The sequence below is a fragment of the Aegilops tauschii genome, chromosome 3 (assembly GCF_002575655.3).
Source record: "Aegilops tauschii subsp. strangulata cultivar AL8/78 chromosome 3, Aet v6.0, whole genome shotgun sequence".
Lineage (NCBI taxonomy): Eukaryota > Viridiplantae > Streptophyta > Magnoliopsida > Poales > Poaceae > Aegilops > Aegilops tauschii.
The window spans coordinates 609486105-609493767 of NC_053037.3; the positions used below are offsets into that span (position 1 = coordinate 609486105).

Below are 7663 nucleotides of genomic sequence, written 5' to 3' on the forward strand. Positions count from 1 at the left end.
TATTTACATTGTCCATTGGTTAGCAGGTGCTGCCATTGACTCGAAAAGAGAAGACCCGCCTCATTTCCATATTATTGAACTTCATGCCTTAAGATCCCCTTGAATGAATGAAAAAATAGATTGAATAATTCACGGACCTTCTCTGGAGTGCGATGTTCTAGTAAAACTCTTAAATCCACTCGATCAATGAATGAAAGAATAGCGGATTGATTACTTCACACGCGGCGAAACCCAAAACCAAAATGTTCCTTCTTGACATGCACACAGGATTTTTCTTGCACATATAATTCTCACTACATTAAGTGCACACTATTTTTCCTCCCGTTGCAACGCACGGGCATATGTGCTAGTACCACTATAAAGGATGAGAGGGCAGATCTAACTTAAAATCTGGACCATCTAATCACACAATCAATATGTATATATACCACTATAAAGGATGAGAGGGCAGATCCAACTTAAAATCTGGACCATCTAATCACACAATCAATATGTATATATACCACTATAAAGGATGAGAGGGCAGATCCAACTTAAAATCTGGACCATCTAATCACACAATTAATATGTATTTATACCACTATAAAGGATGAGAGGGCAGATCCAACTTAAAATCTGGACCATCTAATCACACAATCAAGGGTCTAAAAACGTCGTTAACAAAGGTTTCGTTAACGCTAATCCCCACAACACGGTTCTTAAGAGCATGATTGGTTTGATGCCAAAAGTTGGCATGCCAATATTTGGCAAATGCCAAATGTTGGCTAGTGATTGATTGGCTACCAACTTTTCTTCTCAACCTCACAAAAAATTATCAACATTTGGCAAATTTTGATTTTGCTAAATGTTGGCTTGCCAAATATTGGCAATGCCAATTGTTGGCATCAAACAATTATGCTCTAAGTCATTCCCTCCCACGCCTGCCGCGATCGATCCCAAAAAATCGCCCTCTCACCTACGCACGTCCCCAGTCAACCAACCCCCGCACGCACGCTCCTCCACTCCCCCGTCGGTCCAATCGCCCACCACCGCCCGCTCCGCTTGGCCTCCGCCGCTGCCGCCGCACAACTCGGCCTCCGTCGCCGCCGATCCTCCGCCCGCTGCTCCACTCCTCTCACGCGGTGCCGTCCCTCGGTCCTCCCCGGCCTCCTCGCACGCGGCACCTCCAGCACGCCGCTCCCTGCCACCCTCCTCGCACGCGGCGCCGCCCCTCGTGATCGGACTTTCCAGCCAGCACGACCCTGCCGCACCTCACTGCCGGAGTTGCAGTTCGGTTGCCTTGCACCGCCCTGCCTCATCTCCCACGCCGTGTCTGCCAGGAGTATGAAGCGACCGCGGCAGGCCTACGAACTGGAGCAATGTGAAGGTTTGTCACCCAGAGTAATCCGAAGGAGATTCACAAAGAGAGACACGCTGCCGCACGTCTGTCCTCCGGCCAGCACTAGCTCTTTTTATTTGTACGCAGTTTTCTCCCAATCGCTGATTGCATTGATGCATTGGAAACCAACTGGCCATGTACTCGCGACGGTGACAATATGGCTAGGCACAGGGCGCCGCGCAGAACAACATCGGCAGGCCAGCAACAGGGAGCACCGGCGCAATGCGGCACTGACGAGCAAGATTCCGTATGCAGTCTATGGTAATTGGAACTGGTCAATCAGCAGTTCGTCGGGTGCTAGCTTTGCCTCTTTCTTTACATATAATTTGGAATTTGGATTGTGGCATATACTCATTACAGATCAAGAAACATGCGATTCAGTTTTATATGTGGCAATGTCAAGTGTTGGCAAGTCATTTTCTGCAATACATTTCTGAAACATCAACTGTTGGAAGGTCATTTTCTGCAATACATTTTCTGAAGCATAAAAATCTTTTCTCTAAGATAGAAGATGACATTATAATTGAGATTTTCATAGTAATATTCATACATGTGAATTTCAGACGTAACCTAATTCTATTGCTTTTCTGGTAAATCATATGTACATTGGCATGTTACATTTGTGGTTTTCAAAAATCTGATTGCCTCACCTTAGTGTAAAATATTAGCTAGATACACCATTGACAACTGAGAAAAAAGAAAAGAGACACCGCTGCACCTCCGCCCGCCGCTCTTGACGCATTTCCCACTCTGCCACCGCTCTTGACGTGGTATCTGCTCTGCACCACTCCTGGTGGCCACGGTGTCTCTCTCGGCCGCCCAGCCCTACCTCTGTTGTCGTCGCCCTTGATGCAGTGTCCATCCCACTCTACCTCGATTGTCACTGCCCTGCCCTCCATTGTATTATTTTTGATTCTCTATGAGGTAGCCCTTTTTTCACGTGAAGGTGAGCTGATTCGGCTCTATCAAGATCAATCTGTTTATAACCTATTTATTAAATTTGCAGTTTATGCCTGCTAGGTCATTTAAGGAGAGTGATGTACATGCAGATAATACAAGGGTGCATTTCTCTTACTGTCAAGCAGAAGGTATATTTCTCTTAACATAATAATGATACTGAAACTTTCTGCCCTTTCTAAATGTAAAATCGAGACATTGATGTCGCATTGTTCTTTGGGTCTGATTGTCCGCATAAACTGACACCATGATATATAAGAGAAGATTCATGTGAATTATAAAGCATCTTAGCACCACTTTTCTATTTATTAATGTCCCTGAAAGTATGCTTTCTCAAGTGTTGATTCACAGCTGCATATGACATCTCTCATAGTAATGCATTACGGACTCCATCTGAATTAGTAATGATATATAATTTCAGTAGCCCACATGACCACAATTTGTTAACCTCTCTTTTGTAGGTGCTGGCAATTTTAATTTTGCTATGAAGATGTAGAATTGACTTTTGTAGAATAAAACAAGGTTCCAGAGGTACGTAAGCAATTACACTGTAAAGCAATTCACATTTTCCATTCTCTGGATGCACTCTAAGTGAAGACTATACTACGTGCAGCGGGCTGCTATTCTTGTTACTGTTACAAATTCAGTTCTCAACTTTTCATATGAGAATGTGTTGACTAAGATCCCTCACTGCCTTGTACATCTTTCATTTGTGACTAATTTTGTGTTCCTGCTTTCTTTAGATTTAGGTGGAATTTTATTCACCGAACAAATCTTCCTTTTGGCGATTGAAGACAAGGAGGTAGAACGAGTTCTTCCTGATTAATTGGCATGTTTGCTACATTGAGCCCCTATTTTCTGTTTGACTAAATTTACTAAGCATGGTCTGTTAGCTTATACTTTCTATTTCTTGGTGATTTCCTTGCTCAGTTAAACTTATTGCATATATGAGAGCCATTGCCAATCTTTATTAGTTTTCCTTTTTTCAGTTGAGTGAAAGGTTTCAGTTTGGCAGATTGTTCTTCACTATATTAGTGAGTGCCTACCTCTTTCATAGTAAGCTTAATTTACACATACATAATTCGGTGCATAGGCTGACTTGGACTCTAGCCTAATTCACATATATACTCTGTGTCCATATATATCCGCTTGTGGACAATATACAACATGTTCTGTGTCCAATCCGCTAGCAGATAATATATAACATGATCTGTTACTCACTTTTCAGTTACATTACAAGAACAGTTGCGAAGGCCATCCAGTTTGTCACATGGTTTTCTAATTACTTATTTTGCAGTATTATTTTTTGTTACAGCGATACGAAGAATAAGGAATGTATGTTGTAAGGTGTTTTGCTACATGCTACATATATCCTTTGTATTTTGGCTCAAATGTCCAAAAATTAATGTAGAGCATAATTGAGGAGAATTAGCAGCATGGCAATCCGATCCACTTGAAAGAAGCATCATTCATTCTCAAAAGATCAACTTGGCTTGCCATTTATGCCCTTAAAATTATGAAAATATATGAAACTGACCCAAAAGCAAATGAATGTTAAACAAAGTTTAAGTAGTACTTTGAGAATCCAATGTGCAACTACTTTATGCAATGCAGATTTCAGATTTGATTTTGATGTTGAATCTCAACTTATATTTCAGTGTGAGATTTCGTCATCAAAATAGTCTTCTGCGGAGAAATGGCACAATCATCTCATGTCATTTCGTGGGAGTAACACAACTGCACAAGTAGCATAGATGCAGCGAGGCCACTCTATGACGGAGTGGAGCGGAACACTTGATCGGTTCAATATGATAGCATGGTGTAACTCATGTCCATGGTAGGTAAACCTTCTGATTGCATGGTTTTCTTCAAGTGAACCACTAGATAACATTTGATGATTTCAACCTTGAACCGGTGGGTTTCTACGGAACTATGTATGATTTAAACAATGGCTGAAAATATTAATCTGAGTTTGTTTCAAACAAATAAATTTGTATTGGAAGACAATTTCATACTATCAATGTGGATATTGAAGGATATAACTGTATTCAGGGTGATATATATGTTGATAGTATGATTTAATGTGTGCTTGATTACTATTATACGCCCTCTCCGTCCCATAATATAACATTGTTTTGTGAGCTAAAACAGCTTGCAAAATGATCTTATATTATGGGATGGAGGGAGTAGTTAACATATATTAAAATTTTTGGTGAAACTGTACAACTTTGTATGGTTAGTATGTACTCCCTCCGTTCGGAAATACTTCTCGGAGAAATGAATAAAAATGGATCTAAAACTAAGATACGTATATACATCCATTTCTTCGACAAGTATTTTCGGACGGAGGTAGTACTATTTATATTCCCTGACCAGTATTTTTAAACAGAGAAAGTACTATTTATGTTTATCAAGACGTGCCTTGTACGTGCACGCTTACTAATATCTATTAAAGCAACATCTCCCGTCAGTCTCGTATGACCTAGCGGCTTGCAGCGTGCCAGTGAGTTTTGAGGGAGAGGCTCGCGGGAGAGGAAAGAAATGTGTGGACGAGAAGCGATGTGATAAGGATAAGATACAGGGAGAAAATTACGCACGGGGACATGCGTCGCACGCGTTACGTGCCTAGCAGTGGGGCCTAGAACAGTGCCTGTGTGGCAGTCCGAAGTATTGCAACAAATCTTTGCATAAGCGAGAGTATGCGTTGGGTTACTCCACACCGTATTGTTAAAGATTAATCAAACGGTTACGGAGGTGCCTGATGCGCACATACTATCAGCCGGATGAACACAAGTGTTTCCCTTTTTATTAAGACTGAGAAAGGGGTATGCCCTCCAACACCTAGTCCACAACCAATGAAACCCACTCCTGTTGTGTCCAATACTTCTTCCCCGTTTGCCACATGTCCCCGTGGACCATACACACTAGTTTCCTCTATCTCTTATCTCTGAAATTGTCATAGTATCACTGTATTCAATCAAATAGAGCCCCTTTCTCCATGCCCTCTTCCAAACAGACACCGCCACATCCCTCGCATGCCGCCACACGCGCCATCGCCCTGACAAGTGTGCCTCCTCATGGGCTGCCCCATGATTGTATTCCTTCGGATCCATGGCGAGAGCATGGCCCCTGCGTGCGCACCTGCACTACTGCAGGAATGCCTAGCAGTGACGGATGGGAAAAGGCCAATAGTGGCGGGCCAGGCTCCCAGGGCTGCCCGTCACTGACCTTTCACCACTGCTATAATGGCATCAGTGGCGGGTGCGCGCCCGCCGCTGGTAGAATCTCGGCAGTGGCGGGTAGTCCTTCCTGCCTGTCGTTGGTTTATATTACTAGTTGTGGCGGGCCCGCTGTGGCACCCGCCACAACTACTTCTTCAGCCACAGCAGCCAATACACATTACAACATATAAATAACCACGTTACAACATATAAATAACCACATTATAGCATACAACTAACGTAAGCGATCATACACATGACATTTAACACAATAATAATATAAACTTCATACGAATAGATGTATGCATTAGAGTATAACAACTGACGTCGCATCATTAGTACATATACATACATACAAGACCTCATGATAACAACAATATCATAATGATAATGAGCTGGATAAAGATAATCAAATTATTTACTCGTCCGCTTGTCCACAAGGTCTTGCATACTTCATAGTTGATTTTCTCTTTGGAAACAGAGTTGGCATAATGATCCTCAGCTATTTTGCGGACGTAGTTGGCATAATGGCCATCAGGTCCTTTTTTAGTTTTATATCCTTTATAGCAGTTGTTCTTGTAACTGGCAACTTGTTCCTTGCATATCTCCCATGAATCATAAATTTCAGGATTCCTCCCGGTGTACACCACATACCAGTTCCACTTCATCTAAGTAAATAAATAAACAAGCCAACTGATAACCCACAAATATAGGGGACTGCAACGGTTTTTGAGGGTAGAGTATTCAACCCAAATTTATTGATTCAACACAAGGGGAGCCAAAGAATATTTGCAAGTATTAACAGTTGAGTTGTCAATTCAACCACACCCGGAGAACTAAATATATGCAGCTGAGTGATCAGTAGCACAGTAATATGATAGTTTGATAGCAATAGTAACAGCAGCAACAGTAACGATAACAGTAGCAATAGTAACGGTAACAATAGCAGTTTTGTAGCATTTGTAACGGTAGCAGCAGTTACAGTAAGTTAGCAAATATCAATATGCGAAAGTCGTAGGCATTGTAACAATGATGGAAAATTGTGTTGGATGGCATTCATCATGTAACAGTCACAACCTAGAGTGACACAAAACTATCTCCAATTCATCAATGTAACTAGATCGTTGATGATGCGCGTTGGCGCGCCCGTCTATTTTGAATGTTGTTTGATGGTGCTAGAATTTATTGTAGAAACATGGAATCCAAATCTAGAAAGAATGAAGTGAAAAGAATCTTGGAAGATTGAAGTGAAGACATGGAGTCCTAATTTATGAAGAAATCTAGGGTTTAGGGCTATTTACGAAGAATGCAATGAAGAAAATCGATGCACGGGTGTAATGATATATAGAAAATTGCACAAAATGTACAATAAATACCCAAGCCCCTATTTCCGGGGTGTTTTCGCTCTAAGGTTAACCACTTGGCTGAAAATGACGCATGGGTAAATTTGTATATGGCACGTGTATTATTTTGGTATATGGCTGTGTAGAAATAAGTGGTGTGCCCAGGTTTTCGTTTCAAATATTTTGAACGTGCGTGGTCTTCGTATTGGTGTGCGTAGCATTTTTTGTTGCATGTGGGCCACCGCGGTCGGTTGACTTCGCCGCCCGAGAATTCTTCCGTCATACGTGTCCCGCTTTGTGCATGTGCGGTGCATGTGCTTTGACTGGCCGCCGGGTTGCGGATACTTCTCCCTTTATGGGTCCCAGTTGTTGTCTTTGTGCAGCTGCCACGTTGTAGATTATTTTTGTGTGTTGCTGAAGGATTAGCACGTATGCATGTTCCTGAGACTACCGGCGGTGCCGCTGTTGCCGTGTATTCTAAAGATTGTTCTGTTGTGTCTTCTTTTTTACTTCCTGCTTCTGGTATTCTCAAAAGCCTATAAATACGTGCTTTGTTACATTTAGCGTTCCATCTGCCTTACGAGAGTCTCCACTCATATAGAAGGTTCGTTTCTGTGGCTTGCCGGAACGGTCCCATTGTCTGGGTCGTCCTCCTGGGATTCGTGGTGCCGTTGCTGGTCGCCGTGATGTGCGAGGCCCTGCTGGAGGTGGTGGCGACGTGCAGGGTGGTCCTGCATTCACGGCGGATGCCGCTGCCCGTGGCC

The 7663-nt window shown here is 42.6% G+C and overlaps 1 long non-coding RNA gene across 1 annotated transcript; it reads left to right on the top strand.

Annotated features, from left to right (window-relative positions):
• Positions 1–943: 943 nt before the first annotated feature.
• On the top strand, positions 944–4372 carry LOC120976266 (uncharacterized). Its single transcript, XR_005771512.2, has 4 exons — positions 944–2466; positions 2797–2866; positions 3079–3137; positions 3994–4372. It is a non-coding gene; the product is annotated as an uncharacterized lncRNA (long non-coding RNA).
• Positions 4373–7663: the final 3291 nt, after the last annotated feature.